Source organism: Tamandua tetradactyla, chromosome 4 (assembly GCF_023851605.1).
Source record: "Tamandua tetradactyla isolate mTamTet1 chromosome 4, mTamTet1.pri, whole genome shotgun sequence".
Classification (NCBI taxonomy): domain Eukaryota; kingdom Metazoa; phylum Chordata; class Mammalia; order Pilosa; family Myrmecophagidae; genus Tamandua; species Tamandua tetradactyla.
In genome coordinates, this window is record NC_135330.1 from 50,219,837 (window position 1) to 50,239,624 (window position 19,788).

Consider the following 19,788-nt stretch of genomic DNA (forward strand, 5'->3'; position numbering starts at 1 on the left):
CATTGAAGGTGGAGTTGCTTACTGGAATCCTTTAAAAGACGAAACATTTTGGAGAGAGTCCTTTTTGGTAGAGCCACAAGACAGCCAGCAGATGCCACCATGTTCGCCATGTGCTCTTCCAGCTGAGAAAGAAATGTTGAACGTCATTGGCCTTCTTGAACCAAGGTATCTTTCCCCGGATGCCTTAAATTGTATATTTCTATAGACTTGTTTTAATTGGGACATTTTCTCAGCCTTAGGACTTTAAACTTGTAACTTATTAAATTCCCTGTTCTAAAAGCCATTCTGTTTCTGGTTTATTGCATTCTGGCAGCTAGCAAACTAGAACACTTACTTTTATCTAATGGTAGGATTATTGTTAATTTTAACTTCCTTGTTTATTATTTTTCTATCTCTTTTAGATTTTCAAATGATAAAAGTAGAAAACTACCATTAGCAGATGTAAGTTAAAAAGCAGAGTCTCTTATTCTCAGAATATATGGCCACTATGAAAACTAAATATATTAAGTTAGAATTTTTAACCTACTATTTTTTAACCTACTATTTATAACACAATAACAAAAATGTATTTAGTGACAGTAAAACAGTTTTGTTTTTAATGTATCAAGAACAGCTTTAAATATTATATAAAGTTTTAAGATAGAGACTTCATCTTTATTGCAATTCTTTTCCATCTAGTGCTACAGGTTCTCTCTGTGTTTCTCCGATAGGGGGAAGGAATTCTGTGCTACTCGAGATAGATGATAGGATTTTGGCCATGCACAGTTGAGTCCCTTACAGGGATGCTTTAATGCTGCATGAATTTAAAACTTCTGACATAATTTTCAGAAGGTAATTATTTAGCAAGCAAATAGATTTGAGTGTCTAAGAATGCCATGAATCCTTGTTTTCACATCATTTTATGTGCTTCATTGAAAGGACTTCCAAAATAAATGCATTCCAGATATAAAATACATTAATATATTTTTGTGTCCAGATCTTAAATGATTAAACATTCTTAAGAGCAAAGGTTGGTCACTGCAAATAAAATGGTATTTTCCACTTTTAGTTAATTTCATTTCCCACTAATGTTATTTATCTTCTCTGCAGTTCTGAGTTGGTTATTTTTATATCTCAGTGCTGTTTTCACATGGGCAGAAAATACAAATGTCCTAATGTAACAGGATCATAGATAATTTGGTGATAAGCCTGCTAATAGCATTGGCCTTCTGACACCTGGCCTCTGAAACCTCACCTTCTGACAGCAATATTCCAAAGTGTCTGACACCTTTACAGAGTGACAGCAAAATGCAAGCAATCGATAGATACTGCTTCCAGTACTTCATATGTACTTTTGTTGGTTGATATTCATTGGTTTGTGGTTGTTTTAATTTCGATTGACAATTTTAGTATCATTGAAGGTAAAACAGTCATAACATGTATAATGACTTTTTAGAAACACTATGATATGGAGGTCAATATGAAGCAATGAATCTTTAGTGTTTATAAAAGGTGATGGTAGAAAAAATTATGTTCATTATTTTAAAGCTGCCTTTCTTTATTTGAGAGAATAGTAAAATATCTATAGTCTACATTAAAATATCTTTAGAAGTTTACAACCCTTGATGGCAAAATATGAAATTAACTAAAATGATTTAAATTGTTTTAAACTATTGGGTTATACATAGTGTTACCAGGGTAATGATTCCATTTAATGAAAACATTCTCAACTGCATCATGTTTGGGACATTAAAAAGTTTAGCGGATAGTAATTTCTGTAGTAGATGCAAACAACAAGTAACCTTTGCTTATTAGGTAATCCTTATTCATTTTTTTAAATGAGAGAGAGTTGTTTTAATGGATTTAAAAAGATGCATTATAGAGAAGCAAATTAAGTGTTGATAAATATACTATTATAGAACATTTGCATATTTAAAAGGTTCAAATAATTCTTTATCCAGTGTTTTAAGGGAAAAATAGCTGACATTGGGTATTTTGGGAAGATGTTACTACATGATTATCACCAAAAGGACATTAAAAGCTGAGTAGTGCAATAGGTAAGAGCCTAAAATTATGGGTCAAGGGCCTTCATTTAAATCTCAGCTTCACCAATAACTAGGTGCATGATTTTGAAAAAACGTTCTTCTTTTTTGGTGTTCTCATCTTTAAAATAGAGCAAATAAATGTATCCTTTAATAGGATTGATTTAGGATTAAATCATGGCACTCTGTTTTAGCTATATAAGTTTTAGCTATGATAACCGAATATTGAAATAGTTTGAGGAAGACAAGGAATAGATGCATATTTACATTTTTACTTGGAAAGAATAACAAACTTTTTTCAATTTATTGTTCTAAAAATAAATTTTAAAAAAGCTGTTGAAAACATTTGTAATAGGTTGCAATGTCACAGTGCTTGTCTTTTAGAATGTTAAGAATCAATCGTACTGTTAAGATTTTATTTTTCTTGTACTAATTAGCATTTTACATGTGGTGCTTCTCAATCTATTATGGGAATTGAGATCTTCACCATTGGATATGAAAAGAAGAGCTATTTTGCCATTTTGTACAGGAAGAAATTCAAGAAGGGTCTTGTGAAATCTTGATATGTCACCATCAGCATTTGGGCATTTTCTTATTTCTGTCATAGAAAGATGTTCCAGGCTAATATTTCACTATTCCTACTTCATTCCTGGGACCAGCCATTTCTTGAAGAAGCTCTTTTTCCTTAAGTAAGAGGTGAATGATATGTAGAAATCAAGATCTCTGTATGAGTATTTTCATTGCTACTGGACTGTCATTGCTTCTAGGCCCTCTCAGCAGACACATATTTATGTGAATTTCTATATCTATTTATTTATCCATCTATTGACCTACCTATATGTATGTGACAAAGCCATAGATACATATTGAAATCAATTCAAATACAATAGCACAAGGTGCATTCTAGCATCTCTTTTTTTCCATAGTTTTAATTCCCATTTTGCACTGTGAGAAAGGTGTCTCCCATTTTCTGTAATACGTTTCTCATTCACTTACCCTTGGAATACAAATGAAGTACATGATTCAGATTCACTAACCCTTAACAACACTGTGAAACGTGAACCTACTATCAAGAGTTCGATACTAGTCTATTGCCCTTTTGACCTTTCTTCTGAAGCTCAAGTACTTTTCAAGTCTCTGTTTGTGTGACATTTGCTGAGCCCTGCTGGCCAAAGCAAGGCAAACTCGGCATAAATGTGGAATAAAGTGCCCAAGAGCATGTATATAGAGAAGTTTGATGAACTGAGGGGGAAGTATTAATATGATAATCCATTACAGTGAGCTACTAGCTCCAGTGACACACATTTTTTTTTCCACATTGAACATTTACTCATTCCTAAGTTCTCTAAAGTCTTATCCAATCATAGCATTGGGTCCGAAGTCTGTGATTTTGTGAGTAGTATGGAATCTGGATGTAGGTGATGGTTTTCTACTGTAACTATTCTTCATTCAGAACCCTGTGAACTAAAAAGACAAGTTATTCACTTCAAATCCCACACCATAGTGACTCTTTGGCAAACAAAATTCCAAGATGGCCCTCAAGATTTCTGCTTCTTGTTTTCACCCTCTTTGAGTATTGATGTGGCTGGTGAATATGATGGGTTAACTCTCCCATGATTAGATTACTAATTGGTCAACTTTCAATCGATTGAAGGGGTGATTATCTTAGGTGGGCCTGACCTAATCAGGTGAGGCTTTTAAAAGCAGGTGAACTATCACAGAGATATATCCCTGTTGGCTTAGAAGGAAACAGCCAATTTGTGGAGCTGACTGAGTGGTAGGTAATGATAGATGATCTCTAGGGCTAAACTCCATCATCCTATATTCATAAGAAACTGAATTCTGCTAACAATCTGTGAGTTCAGGACAAGGTTCTGAGCCTCAGATGAGTTCTCAGCCCCAGGTGATATCTTCAAATTAGCCTGATGAGACCCTGAGTAGAGCAACCAGACTCCTAACTCATAGATGTCATGAGATGACAAATTTGTCTCGTTTCAAACTGACAAATTTGTAGTAATTAGCAATGCGGTAATAAAAACTAATGAATACTTCCATTCAAAAAAGGGAGGAATGAGAGAAACAGGGCACTAACTGGGCAATATTGTAACAATAAAAGCTAGAAATTGTAATGAGGTAAGCAAGCTGTGAAAGTGAGCACTTTGTCTCACAAAGGAGCAATATGTAAATGTAAAGTCTGCACCCAGAGGACCCAAAAAAGCTTTCACCTATTACCCCCAGAACTCCTATATTTGAATAAACTTTCACTTATTGCCTGAGACTTTCCAGATATGAATAATTTTTTATCTATCTCCTGTATTTCCAGCCACCTTTCTCAAGTGTCATAGAGGATGTAAATCCTAAAGGAAGCAATAAATAACTGATTTTAAAAAGAAGCTACTGAACTTCTCCAGACTCTGTTACCTGTTAGCTAAGATGATTATCTCTCTTAGTCTGTGGAGTATAAAAATCAACTTAAAAATCACCGTGGGGAAGCTGATTTGAAAAATCCCCCCTGCCCTCCCGTCCCTCTCACTCGCGTAAATAAACCTTTCTTCCTCCTCAGCCCTGTTCCCTGTGATTTTCATTGGCCAAGCTGTGTGACAAATGCAGATTTGGGAATGCCCCATTTACAATAGCAATTCTGAATCCCGGGTATGTGTTTCCTTTCCCATCCTCTGTTCCAGGGGCAAGGAATGTTTTCTGGATTGAAGTCCAGTTCTGATCCTAAGGAGTGGTTCCTGGGTCCCGTTTTCTCTGTAGCTCTTGGGGCCACACTTGGGGCTTGCGTTCCCTTTCCATAATGAGTGGTACATGTCTGAAGTAGAGCAATTCTTTAGGTCTGCTACCTGCATTTTAAAAATGTGGCTGAGAGTCCACATTTAACTGAATTCCCTCAGTGCGGGGGAAGTCACAGACACACTTTGCAACCATCTCCAAGCCCTAGCCTATACCTCTTCTTTTCTACGTGTGTAAATTTTTCATTATGTTCCCATTCTCCACCAGAGAGCAATTGAGTATAAATCATCTTAAACCTGGAACAAGCATTTCCAGCTGCTTTATCAGGGCAGGAACTGTCAATGGCAGGGCTCTTCCCTTTGTGGAGTATAAATACCCTGCCCTCGGGCAGCACAGATTTGTTTCTTCTCCCCGGCTGGAAATGGGCCTGCAGAGCTGCCATCTACCCACTCTGACCAGAGCAGTTTGGCCTCCCTGGAAGACTGGTCATAATGGGATTTCTTCCCCTGCTGTTTTGAACCTTTGTGCCGTACTAGTAATAAAGAGTTCATTTGCTGAAAGTTTCTGTTGTGTCTGAGTCTGTGTTCCCAGGACACATTGATGCATTGTGTAGCAACTTGCTCCACAGGCAGTAGCTTGTATTTCAACCCGACAGGGCTCTTAATATCATATTTCTCTCAATAACTTTGCAGGTTTCCTATGATTTCTGAGGGGTATACTCCATGCCCCGTGAGTCACATTCATAATTCATTTCATGAACAGACCTCCCTTCCTTGGGGGATTTAGGTTGCTGTGTAATGGTGTCCATGTGATTCTAAGAAGCCATTTAGTCTAGTTGAGAAGGTCTATCAGGAATAGCTTTAAATCTTTCTAAGATCTTAAGAAAAGGTGTTACCACCACACCCTTACTTTGATATTTACCTTGAGGCTGTTTATTACCTTAAGGCTCTTTTGCCAGATGGAGAGACGAGATATGTGAAAGCTTTATTTCCCAACCCAGCAAGTCATGACTCCTCCATTTTTCCTCTGAATTGACTTTGCAAAATGAACTGTTCCTTTGTGTTTCATCTCTTTGTTCTCATGCTTAGCATTTACAATTACCAGAAACCTAATGATACTTAAAAAATTCTGCCAGATCATCACCTTATTGACATACACCAAATGTTAGCTACAATAAAAACTATTTTTCACAGACCTGCTGCAGGTATCCTTGTGGTCAGTCGTCCTACTTCTACAGACATAAGTCATCAAATTCCCAGCCTCCAACCTCAGTTTCTCACCATTTGACAGATTCAGTAACAATTTGTTTGCAATTCTATCAGACTTTACTTGAGCCTCTCATTGTTTTTCTTCCTCTAGGATCGTTCTCTTTGCTGTCTCCCTAGACCTCACCTGCTGACTGGTTCCAATGCCAAAGCCGCTGTTTTAGGTTTGTTTTCATAACAGCATTCCACCTCATAGTACCATTTCTAATTCACATATGCATCTATAATTGTACCAAAAAAAAAAAAAAAAACTACTAAAATTTAGTTGCTTAAGGAACAGAAATATTATTTTCTCATGATTCTGATTCTATAGATCAGAAATTTAGTTTGGTCTTGATAGGATGTTTCTAATGTTGTGTTTCTCTGCAGAAACTCATGTGGCTGCAATCATACATTGGTTCACTTGGGGTGGTTAATGCCTGGACGTCTTCACGTGTTGGAAATATTCTGAAACGGTAAATTTTAATACGAAGGAGATATAGAAATCTACATTTGTTACATTTGTGGTTTTCCTATTGGCCAGAGCAAGTCACACAACCAAACCCAGAATCAATGTGGATCTGACAACACAGACATAGATAGATATAGAAATGTTCATTTGGAGTCATTTCCTTACACCTTACCACAATCTGTTCATAGGAATGCCCTTCAGTGATGCTTAGATCATAAACTATATGGCTACCAACTCCACCATTATTTAACATTTTTGGTCCCACATCTGGATTTTCCATGTGTGATGGACCATTTAGTTACTTTCATGGAGGGCATCTCTATTATGGAATTATTCTTCCTAGATCCCACTAAGTCTGATCTAAAATTTTTCCTGCCTTCTTATTAGTCTATTTTATTGATGCAGAGCAACTGTTTATCTTGACTCCACCTGTGTTTTTAGAGCTATTATTTATTCCTTCTAAAATTTTCTCCTTCCACCTTGATTTTTCATTTTCTTTAACCCTGAAGTGAAAAGTGCTTTCTCCAAAAAAAGACACTGTACTCTTGCATTTACAATGATAACTATGAATAATGTTCTCCCTCAAATAATTAATATTCTAATTAGAAAGGAAGATTCCTGAGCAAAGGAGAGTTCCATTATCCCTAATTTAGCTTATAGGATCAGAATAAGCTTGAAAGAATCCTTTTATCCTTCTGCCATGATCGTCAATCACAATTAAGAATGTCTTTAATGAAAGCATGAATATTATAAATTTTATTAAATGTGGACACAATATATGTCTACTTCTTAAAGTATGTTCTGAAATTTAATTAACATATATAAAGTTCACACTGTTGAGGCATAGAATAATGTTCTAGTTTGCTAGCTGCTGGAATACAATATACCAGAATCCAAATGGCTTTTAAAAAGGGGAATTTAACAAGTTGCTAGTTTACAGTTCTAAGGCTGAGAAAATGTCCAATTAAAACAAGTCTATAGAAATGTCCAATTTAAGGCATCCAGGGAAAGAAACCTTAGTTCAAGAAGGCCAATGACGTTCAACGTTTCTCTCTCAGCTGGAAGGGCACATGGCGAGCACAGCATCATCTGCCAGGTTTCTCTCCTGGCTTCCTGTTTCATAAAAAAGCTCCCTGAGAGGCATTTTCCTTCTTTATCTCTAAAAGTTGCTGGCTGGTTCGCTCTGCTTCTCATAGCTATGCCGTTTTTCTCTGCTCTTTCTGAATCTCTCACTTTCTCCAAAATGTTTCCACTTTTATAGGATTCCAATAAGCTAATCAAGACACACCTGAATGGGTGGAGACACATCTCCACCTAATCCAGTTTAACAACCACTCTTGATTGAGTCACATCTCCAGGGAGATGATCTAATCACAGTTTCAAATATACAGTACTGAATAGGGATCAGAAGAAACAGCTGCCTTTACAAAATGGGATTAGGATTAAAACATGGTTTTTCTAGGGCACATACATCCTTTCAAACGAGCACAAATAAGATAATTCTTGACATACTAATTCACATGTGAAACCATCACCACAATGAAGTAAAGAACAAACTACACCTTCAAAATTTTCTCTTGGCCCTGTGTAATCACTCCCCGTTACCCTTTAATGCCACCTGTCCTACTCCCTTTTTCCTGGCAACTTGCTTCTATAAGTTTAGATTAGTTTGCATTTTCTATACTTTTATGTAAATGGAATCATAGCTATGCCACTTTTAATCCTGCTTCTTTCACACTGAGAGTTATTTTGATATTCTTTTGTGCTATTGTGTGCATCGATGCTTCATTCCTTTATATTGCTGAATAGTATCTATTGTATGGTTTATTTGGTTTATCCACACACCTGTGATGGACATTTGCTTGTTTTCAAAATTTTCAAATAAAGCTCTTTTTAACATTTGTATACAAGACTTTGATTGGGTATGTGCTTTCACTTTTCCTGGGTAAGTATGTATACGTGGAATGGCCGAGTCATGTGGTAATGAATGTTTAACTTTTAAAAAAACTGGGAAACCATGTTCTAAAGGGATTTATGCAATTTTACATTCTCTATAGCAGTGTGTGAGAGTTCCAGTTGCTCTACAGTCCCACCAACACTGTAAAAAGTCCTTTCAAATTTAGGCATCCAAAAGGATGTTTAGTAATATCTCTCATGGTGGATTTAGTTTTCATATTGCTAGTGATTAATGGTTTTGAGCATCTTTTCATGTTCTCATTTGCCATCTGTGTATTCTCTGTGGTGATATATCTGCTCGAATCATTTGTCTATTTTTTTATTGGATTGTTTGGCTTCTTTTGAGTTTTGAGAATTTTTAATATATTCTGAACACAAGTCTTTTATTAAGTGTGCTGTTTGCAAATATTTTCTATTGTATGCATCCACCTTTTCATTTTCTTAGCAGTGTATTTTGAAGAGCAGAATTTCTTAATTTCAATGAATTCCAATTTATCATTTATCTCTTCTTTAAGAAACTACCACTTGCCATGTTTTGATATAACATCGACGAAGAATATCCAGAATTATTTGTTATGACTCTAAATACTCTATTAAAGTACTGTGAGGTAAGATTTTCTTCATATACTTCAAACAATACAACATATTACAACATATAAAATGCACAAGATGAAAGAATTCACTGTCTTCTATTAAGCCAGATTTTGAAGAGATTTACAAAAAATTTAATTCAATGCCAATCTTCTCACTAATGTTTTCTTTTTACAAATTTATTTTTCATAAATATATTTTTATTTAAAAATGTACCAAGTTTATTATTGTAATTTTATGTAAATTAATGAGTACATATTAAAAATTCACAGTTTATATTTCAAATACGGTAAGTGTTGATAAATGAAATCCATGTAAACAAATCTTTTGTTATTCTGTTTTTAAAAATGTACAGGATTTTACTATCAAAAGGTTTAGAACCACAAATTTGTGACATACAACGTACATATGATATGAAATAAATATCATTATTTCCTTTTTTCTCAGAAGGGAATTAAGTTTGAGATAAGTCAAATAATTTGTACAGTTTCATTTGGTTAGAGTCTGGTAGCACTTGTTGAACCAGGCTTTTAATTTAAGGAATGATACTGGAGAGAATTGGAAATATGCACTATAAAGGAAAAGAAAAAAATTTAAAAAGGAATAGTATATTGCTGTCTAACATTGATGAAGACATAGAAAATTAGACTGAGTAATTAGACCCCATTTTCTTAGAATCTAATTTGCTTTCATTTAATGTCTTTAGTTTTTAATCTTATATATATTCTGATGCACTTTCTAGAAGATTTTATTATTGTTGTTTTGGTCGTGATTTGCGGTTTGGGGGTCCTTCTTCATTATTTTATTTTAAAATTTGTCTTCAACGTTTCCTCTAGAGGAGTTGGTATATAACATAATCATACGTTTGAAGCTAGTGATGGCTTCAGAAAATTATAAACTGTTTTTTCTTTATTGTCACTCTGTTATTTTTTTTCTCCTCTTCAAGCGCTTTCTCTTTCCCTTAAGTACTAATTCCCCACCTGGAACACCATGTTCTTAGTTTCCTAAGAGTTCATAAGCAGGTATCTGGGAAATTTCAAGTTCCTCCTCCTATCTACACCTTTCAGCATTATCCTTTTTCCTGATGACTTTATGAATTTGTTTTAATGCTTGTTTCAATGCTATTGCCTCAGTCTGGAGATGCATAATTTGTCACTTAATTTGTTATAGACAATGCTGTAATGATTTCTACCTCTTAGAGATGTATTTTAAAAATACTTATGGATAATGTGCATTTCAGAAATAGAGATGAATTTTGGATGGCATCATAATTACCATCGATCATGCCATTTACTCATGGGTTCATTCATTATGCCTGCTTTGTGCAATATTTTTTTGATATTTATCATTTCAACATCTGTATGGAGTGCTTATTAATCACAAGGCTCATATCAAGTCTTGGAGAAACAGTACTGAAAAGGGCAGGCAGGGCTCCTCCTTTCAGGGTGCTTACCTTCAGATGAACATAGAAAAATAGTTAGATAAATAGTGTCTTTGCAGATAGTAAAGTACTATTTGCAGTACTATTATGAAACTAAAACAGGGAAGAAGGTGTGAGCCAAATGACAGTGGGTTGTTCTTTTATAGGCTGGACAGAGAAGGCCTTTCTGAGACATTAGACCTATAAACTAAGCAATGTAAAGAAGCCAGTCATGTTATGAAGGGGAAGATCATTTCCTGGGCAGAGGGTCCTACAGTGCAAAGGTTCATATGCAGAAATAACTTGGATGCTGAAAAGTAGAAGGAAGCTAACCCTGCCAGAAGATACTGAAGAAAACGTTAAGGGATAAAATCAATAGAGAGATGACAGCTACGTTCTATAGAGTGTCACTGATTAAAATAAGAAATTTGGGTTGTATTCTAAGTGCAATGGGAAGCTATTGGGAAAGTTTTTTAAAAAAGGAAATGATTTAATTTATAAGTTGAAAGATTAATCAAAATGCTTTGTAGATAAACCGGGAGAGGCCAACAGCTGAAGCAGAAAGATCACTTAGGAGCTGTTACTGCATTCCAGAGATGGTCCAGTGGAACTTGTGCTAACATTGTAGAATAAAGAGAGCACAATGGTGCAAATGAGGATATCTTGTGGTGGTAGAGGTGTGCTGAGAAGTGAATCAGGCTGAAATTTGGTTTTCTGGCCCTACATTAGGTGGATTATGGTGTCTTCAAATGTGACCTGGGAATACTGGAGTTAGAAACATCCATAGGGATATTTGTCATTTAAAAATATTAAGCCAGACTTGTCCATAGCAAGCACGTTCAGAACCATCCTATGGAGGCAAATGAAATTGAAAAAGAGTAGAACAATTACATTTATGCTCACGTGAGCATCTGCTAATTTTTATATTAAGTTTATACAATTTGCAATTTATGATAATTAATTACTTTCTTGTCCTGCAGATATTGTTTTCTGTTAATTTTCAATAAACATATCTAACTATCAGCATATGTGTGGGTGTTCATTAGAATGATTTTTTTTTACATTAAAACAATCAATTTCAGTACTCATCTTTTGACAAAAATCTATGTATTTCTGTTAAGAAAGATGAGTGTTTAGAGTTTAAACTTGATGATCTCATAACCCAGGTCTTGCAGTATTGAGTTTAAGCTTCAAATATATCTGATTCTTCAGTAGGCTGGCATAAGCATTTTAAATATATTTATCACTTGAAAACATTCCATATTTTCTTTTTTATTTTTAATGTAGTTTCCATGGCAACCAAAGTTACTTCTTGATATTTTGCCTCAAAAAAGGAGCCATGTTATTTAAGACTGATATGGTCGGTAATGTAGTATTCCAGCCTCTTCCTTTTTTTTTCTCTATATTGTTATGGTGACATAACAAAAGTTTTAAAAATTATAAAAGTACAATATTATCTTTTCTGGGTCTTGGATCTATGGCATGACAATTCTCTTTGCTTCATGTTGCTAGAATATAAATATTAGATGGTTACCTGATTTTACCACTTAAGCAATAGTCATTCTACAAGTATAGTTGTGCATTGTGAAAATTGATTGCCTGTGTAAGCCAGAGACCTACTTAAAAATATAAATTATTGGGTAACTTTATAATAAAAGTGGCAGCCACTGGTAGAGTACTCTGGATATTCAATATTTGAGCTACATAATGTTCTTTATCCTTAGGTATAAACTTTAATATGGGTGTCTGAGTACAGATTTTGTTTATCTGAATTTTAGCCAAAATTTGAATCCCTTTGTCTGAGAAAACCCTAGTATAGGAGAGATATGCCATTTGATGTCCAATACCTCTTTTCCTCCTAAAATATAAAACCTGTTTTGATTTTTGGTGCTAATATCCTAGCTTCTTTAGCAAATAAAGATTGCTAATGAACTCTATAAAGATGTTAAGTCAGTAGGGCTACCGGAAAATCTTTATAAAAATCTTTGACTCAATGAGATATGTCTCTTTTGGCTATTTTCCCTTTCTTCTTACTTTTTGTTGTATGTGATGGCCAGTGCCTAAGCAGCCATATTGTGTCATGAGTAATTTGCAGATATCCACTTGAGCTAAGGTTGTCCCAGGAGAAAGACGTCAATACTATGTCATTCTCTAGCGTTCATAGTAACACAGACTACTTATTTCTGGATTTGTTGTAACATAGAATAAAGTAGATATTTATACTTGGTTTGAGTCACCATGTTTACTGTTATATGCTGCCAAGCACACTTCCTAACTTATGTACCTTGTTTATTGAAACCAGCATGCATATTTTTATATTCCACATCACCTACTGCTATTAATAACAAATAAATTTAATAAAAAATAATAATTCTCCCTGAAATTTGTTTTATTTTTATTGTTTATCATCTACTTTGAATCATTTCATTAGACCTTTGAAACAACCCTATGAAGAAGCTAATTATTATCTCTATTGTGCTGATGAGAGAACTAAGCATTAGAGGAGCTAAGGACTTTTTCCAAAGCCAGTTTTCTTGAGTGTTAAGGCTGAAATTTGAATGTAGCCAACATTTCTCAGGGGCCACTTTCTTAACCAAGAGTTTATTTGCCTTTAGACAACGTTAGATTTATTCAAATAATGAATCAAAATGCAGTGTGTATAGGATATTTTGCTGCTAATTGGAACAAGTTAAAAACCTGATTAATAAGGACACAATGCATTCTTATGCAATTTAACTGATTATTAATTAATTGTTTAACATTTTTTCTTGTTTATTTAAAACAATATGTTTCATGAAAAGGAGTTGGTGTTAGACAAATAGAACAAAAGTCCTTTTAATGGCTTTACTATTTAATAGCCTATGGATCAAAATGGTATAGTGAAATTCAGTCTTAAGAGCAAAAATAAAGGAAAAGCATAATAACATATTTAATGAAGAGGTGAAATTCTAGAAAAACCCTGGGTTCTCTGAGGAAATTAATGAGATGGGCCCTATAATCTCAGACATATCAATCATTTATTAAGTAATCTCTTTCTGCTGTAGAGAAGCTATGCTTAGTATAAGAATGATCATATTTAAGTCATAAAATTATGCCTAGGGAAAATCTTTCCCCATTTTATAAGTGGAGATGGAAAATTAGAGGGTAGTTTCAAATACAGACCCTCTGAGAGCTGAAACAATATCTAGTTTCATGCTGTATTTCTCCTTCTAAAACAGTGCCAATCACCTCGTAGACCTTCAATAATATAATATATAAATTAGTTAGTCACACAAAAGGGAAGATAATCAATTAATTAGTTCATTTCTGCTGCATTTCTTCCTTGACTGTAATTTCTTTCTTTGTAGGGAATATCATTACCATGGAATCAACATCCTTGCCACATAGAAGACTCAGCCATACATCCTTAAACACAAGGCTTTTGCCCAAACACCACACTCACAGTTTAATTTGAATTTATTGATTTTCATCTGACTATAAAAGAAGTAATAGCAATCACCAGTGAAGTAGTACATTTATTCTGTGTTTCTTTATACTTCTCCATGTTGACGCTGAGGATCTGTTGGGGATTGAGTCATGTGCCCCACAAAAAACATACTCACTCCTGAGGGTGTGAACCCACATTTAAATGAGATCTTTGAAGCTGTTACCCAGTTAAGGTGTGCCGAACAGAGTGAATGTGGGCTTTAATCCAGTGTAACTGGAGTTCTTATCAGGAGATAGGTGAACAAAGGGGAGAGACCAGAGGAGGAGACAGAAAGAGACACATCACCACCTAATGGAGGCAGAGATTGAGCCATCAATAGGATATTAACAGATTTGGAATAACCATGGTCTGCTGATACCTTGATATTGACTTCTAGACTTCAAAACTGTGGCAAAGTTTTGCCAACCAAATTGTGACATTTGTTTTAGCAGGTCTGGAAGACTAAGACAGTTCTTATTGTAATAATGCAATGGAAATATTTGGTCAGACTTACTCTGTAAATATCATCTTAGTTGTGTGTGTGTGTATGTGTGTGTGTGCGAATTGGTGTAAGTTTTATGTGTGAAAGTTTGAAGAGATGTTGGTTGAATTAACTAGGAAATCAATTATTTTTTCAAATATTTTTCTGTTTACTCATTTATTTAGCAACTATATTTGCTATAAATGGGAAAAAGACTTCAACAGGCAAATTAAACCTTTATTCTGATTGTCTTGCTAGGATGTAAAGAAAATAAATCAATGTTTCTCAACTTTTATTTTTCATTATCACCCCCCCAGGGTGATTTTTTTTCTCCATTAAAGGAGTTTATGCATGACCTACACAGGCGGACTGAAGCCTAAGATAGCAACAGCCCACAGTTGCAGGGGTTGGTTATATAGGTACAGGTTATATAGGATGGTTGGCAGAAGTAGGGAAAGGGAGGTGGTGGATTTTCATTGTCTAGTTTGGGATGGTTGCTTTAGAAGCAGTTGGAGGCCTGTTGGCTAAATACTGCAGTAGTCTTGCAGGGTTGTAACTACCTGAGGGTGGATGTTGGGTAAGGGGAGCTATCCCAGGAATGTAATTGCCAGAGGGCAGATGCAAGAACAATCATGTGACTTCCCTATGAGCTGGGGAAGGTTTGGTTTTGCAACCAGCCTCCTGGAAATTATGGATGGGTTGAAATTTCCTGGAATGTTTGCTAAGGGTTGGATACATGGGGGAGAGGAGGGCAGAGAGGTGTTATCCTAAAATTCCAGACTTTTCCTTTTAGTTTTCTTGTGATGTTGAAGGGCAGAGGTCTACCCTCTGTATCTGCCTCCATCTGGTGGAAGGCGTAGAGCTGTCCCTATTCTTCATTGAAGGGAGGTGGCTGGTGTTGATGTGCCTGTCAGAGGAGTAGCATGTCCCCAACAGCCTGATTTATCATTGTTTGGATGATTCTGCAAATAAATCTTGTTGAGAGTTGCAGAAAACAGGGCCCTAAAATGAGGAGTAGGATTATGAAAAGGGGTATTAAAAGTGGAATTACTAGCACCATAAAACTCCTAGAAGAAAATATAAGGAAACATCTTCAGGACCTAATAATAAGAGGTAGCTTTCTAAACTTTATATCTGGAACACAAACAACAAAAGAAAAATTAGATAAATGGGAACTCCTCAAAATCAAATGCTTCTGCACCACAAAAGACTGTCAAAAAGGTGAAGAGGTAGCCAACTCAATGGGAGAAAATACTTGGAAATCACATATAGGACAAAAGTTTGATATCTTGAATACATAAAGAAATCATGCAACTCAACAACAAAAGAATAAGTAACCTAAATGTAAAATGGGCTAAAGATGTGAATAGGCATTTTCCTGAAGAGCAAATACAGGTGGTTCAAAAGCACATGAAGAGATGTTCATTTTCATTAGCAGATCAAGACTACAATGAGATGCCAGCTCACACCTATAAAAATGGCTGCTATTGAACAAACAAGAAACTATAAATGTTGGAATGGATGTGAAGAAATTGGGATTTCTATGTCCTGCTGGTGGGAATGCATAATGGTGCAGCCACTATGGAAAACAGTTTGGTGGTTCCTTAGGAAACTAAATATCGAGTTACCCTGTGACCCAGCAATGGCCCTACTTGGTAAATACCCAGAAGAGCTGAAATCAGTGACACAAACAAACATTTGGACACCAGTGGTAATAGCAGCATTATTCACAATCACCAAAAGATGGAAACAGTCCAAATGCTCATCAAAAGACAAGTGAATTAACAAAACGTGGTAAATACATATGATGGAATATTATACAGCAGTAAGAAGAAATGACTTCCTGAAGCACATGACAAATGGATGAGCCTTGAGGACATAATGGTGAATGAAATAAGCCAGACCCAAAAGGATAGCTACTATATGACCCCATTTTTATGACCATGATAAAGGTAAAATCAGGAGCTTATAGTACAGAATATAGGGGACTTAGAGATACATAGAAGCTAAAGATAGGTGGATGGTTAGCTAATGTGGCTGAACTAAAATGTAAGGAAATGGATAGCAGTGAAGGTGGTTCAGTAGTGTGTCTATAAGTAATATTACCATACTGAAGGTGAACATGATTGAAAGGGGTTGTATAGACCTATGTGTTCCTCTTATTAACACTAAAAATATTTAAAAAAATCTTCAAAAACTAAAACAAAAAAAAAATGTGGAATTAAAAATTATCTTCAGAGGAGAGGAGAAATAGGATAGAATAGACCCTAGCCATGATGAGTTGTCATTTGCAGCATTTTCTTGTGCCCTTTTAATTATTTTTATGTTATCTTTTAGGAATTTTAAGTTTTCTTCTACCTGTCCTATGATGTTAATGTAGAAGCAACAGGTTTCATTTAACAATGCACAGGTATCTCCTGCCACTGCAGTTAGGACATCTAAGGCTCTTCTGTTTTGTAAGACTACAGAGGCTAAGCTATTGATTGACTTTTGCTGATTTTCTATAGCTTGTACTGTGGCATTCCGTGATTGTTGCATGATGATGGACATGTTGAGTATAGATGTTTCTGACAGTAGAATTCCAGTGAACCAAAAGACACTTCAAAAGATTGTGTGTCCTATTCCAGGCTTTTTTAGGATTGGCTTATGTGTACATAATATCCATATACAGAGTCTACTGAGTATGGGTCTCATCTTTTGTATCATGTGGGTCTACAGGAGAGGAGAGAGTTTTCATGAAAAGACACAAGGTTTGGGATCTGTCCAGAGGAAACCCTGTCTTTGATGTCTCGAATGGCTGCGTCCTGGAACAGTGAGGCAACTGTACAGGTAACAGACCATCATCTTGGGAGCATGAGGTATGCTGTGCTTCCACACAGAAAGTATTATCCTATGCCCATAAGGGAAAGGGTAGTTGTGGGTCCTTGGGGATGGGAATATTTAAAGGCATTTTGGATAAACAGTTCTTTAAGGTTTATTATTTGTGTACCTGAGAAGAATTCATCCATGCACAAAGGGGAGTAGGATGACTTTGACAGAGTAAATTGCAAAAAAAAAAAAAGAGTTGGAAGAGGTTATTTTGGGGGCATAGGATAAGGAATGTCTCATTTTCTGATATATTTTCTGAAATATTGAAGAGGAAGAGCTGGCATGAATGTTTCCTATGCCAAAGAGTTTAATTCCATATTGAGAACTGTTAAACAATAAAACTTCTTCAGTGTAATTTTTTTAGGCATTTTGGAAGTTACCTCACCAGAACATCAGAGCAGTGTGTTGTAGTAATCTTTTAAGGTATTTGGAGGTCTAGAGGTACCCATTTTAGGGTGTTGTATATGTACAAAGTATGATTGTAATATAATGTATCTAGGTGTCCTAAGAGAATAGCTTTGGGATCTTGCGATAAATACATGAAGCAGAGGTAGATTTTATCCATTAGGCTGGTCCAGTTCCTATGGGTTCAGAAAACTTTGTGTTTGAAGATTTTCAGTTCCTAAAAGAAAGAAGTTTATTCCTGGGAGTGTTCTATTACGGAAAGCAATTCTAAATCCAAGGTACTGAGATGTTATGGAGAGAAGGGTTTCTGGATTTAAGGGGAAGGCAGAGAGGGATTGAGAGGTGGTGTGACTGGCATTTGGACAGATTCATCAGTTGGTTCGATTAATTACTTTGGGGATGTATTAAATGTGGGGGTTAAAGGGTGATGGGCGGAGGTGTCTGTTAAGATAATGAGGAGGGTTATTATTTGTATTATATTTGTCAATTTCATGGTTTCAGCTATTCAGTAACTTGCTCCCAGAAGTAATACAAGCATCTGTGTCAAGGGGCATGACCTGGTTGGGGGCCTCACATGTTCGACACATGTGGTTCCCTTTGTTCTGGAATTGACAATAGCTTTAGTTTCAGTGGTACAACTGTGTGCTCCTGTAGCAGGGGCCTTTGGAGTGTTCGCTGTCAAATGGTGCTCGCTTCAGTTTGGGAGGGTGGACCCCGGGACTCAGTCCGCATAGCCTGGCTGCCGGAGATGATTCTCTGGTTTTGGTGCTGAAGTTGGGCAAGCGGGTTCCAGGACCTCCTATGGAGGTTTCGTCTCTATCCCTGGTCCTGGCTTTCAACACCAAAATGATAGATTCTTCAACCAGGAGGAGAAGAGACAGAAACTTGAACTTGGTCAAAAGAGTTTTATTGTTTGGCTTTGAGCAGACAGGTTGAAGCCTAAGATGGTGACAGCCCAGGGGGATTTTTAGGCATTATTTTCCTAATCAATCTCCATGAAATTTTGATATTACAAACATGCCATATGTCTTTTTATTTACTATATACTTGGGCTTTATGATTTTTAAAGCATTTTTGTTCCCTCCCTCAAGATCAGTTTTCACATCCTTGGGAGTGAATCTCTTCTGCTTAGAATGCATAAGACAAATGATGAAATTATCAGTTGTATAACACTAAATAAGAACTTCACGAAAAAAAATAATGAAGTATTGTAGATGCAATGAGACCTATTGTTACTAATTGCAGTTTTGATTCTAAACTTTGAAATGATCCTAAAATATGTTCTCAATATTTTTTGATATTCTTCCCTTTAGAAGTAGAAGTTAATTCTCCTTCTAAGTGTGGGCTGGATTTAGTGACTTGCTTCTAATGAATATAATATGGCATAAATCGCATTGTGTAACATAAGAGAATAGACCATGAGAGCCATTACATCCTCCTCCTTGCTCTCTCTTTTGGATCACTAACACTGGGAAAAAGCAGGGCTCATGTTGTGAGGCACTCAAGTAGTCATTTAGAAAGACCCATGGAATTCTGACCACCACTAATAGCCAACAAGGAACAGAGTCATCCTGCGATAGCTTTGTGAGTGAGCCATCTCAGAAGCAGATCCTCAAGTGCCAGTAAAGCCATCAAACTACTGTAGCCGTGGCCAATACCTTACCTTCAACTTCATGAGACACTTGTGTCAGAATCCCCTGGCTAATGCACTCTAGCATTCAGATCCACAGAACCTATGAGAGAAAAATTTGTTGTTGTAAGTGGCTAAGTTTTGTGACAATTGTTATGCAGCAATTGACAACTAATATACCATGTTTAATGTTATTGCACATTTTGTTTTCTTTCGGGTATAATTATTTGTAGGAATAAATTCCACTGGATTGCATTATTACATTTAAATATTTTCAGCCAAACACATTCTAATATCTCAACTTTTGTATTCAAGAATTTGCAAATACTTTAAGATTTAGAGCTGTGGTAATGAATAAAATTACCTATATATTTACATATTATTTGTGATTTATAAACACTTTAATACAAATTACCGTGTTTGAACCTCACAATGATGCTGAAAAGTATATTAATCACATTTTCCTGCTTTATCAAGGAAAAAAGCTCAGAGCTGTTA

At 35.7% G+C, this 19,788-nt stretch overlaps 1 long non-coding RNA gene across 1 annotated transcript; it reads left to right on the forward strand.

The window, feature by feature from the left end:
* The first annotated feature begins 721 nt into the window (after nt 1-721).
* On the forward strand, nt 722-13,936 carry LOC143678949 (uncharacterized). The gene is made up of 3 exons (XR_013173494.1): nt 722-831; nt 8,945-9,037; nt 13,788-13,936. It is a non-coding gene; the product is annotated as an uncharacterized LOC143678949 (long non-coding RNA).
* The last annotated feature ends 5,852 nt before the right edge of the window (nt 13,937-19,788 follow it).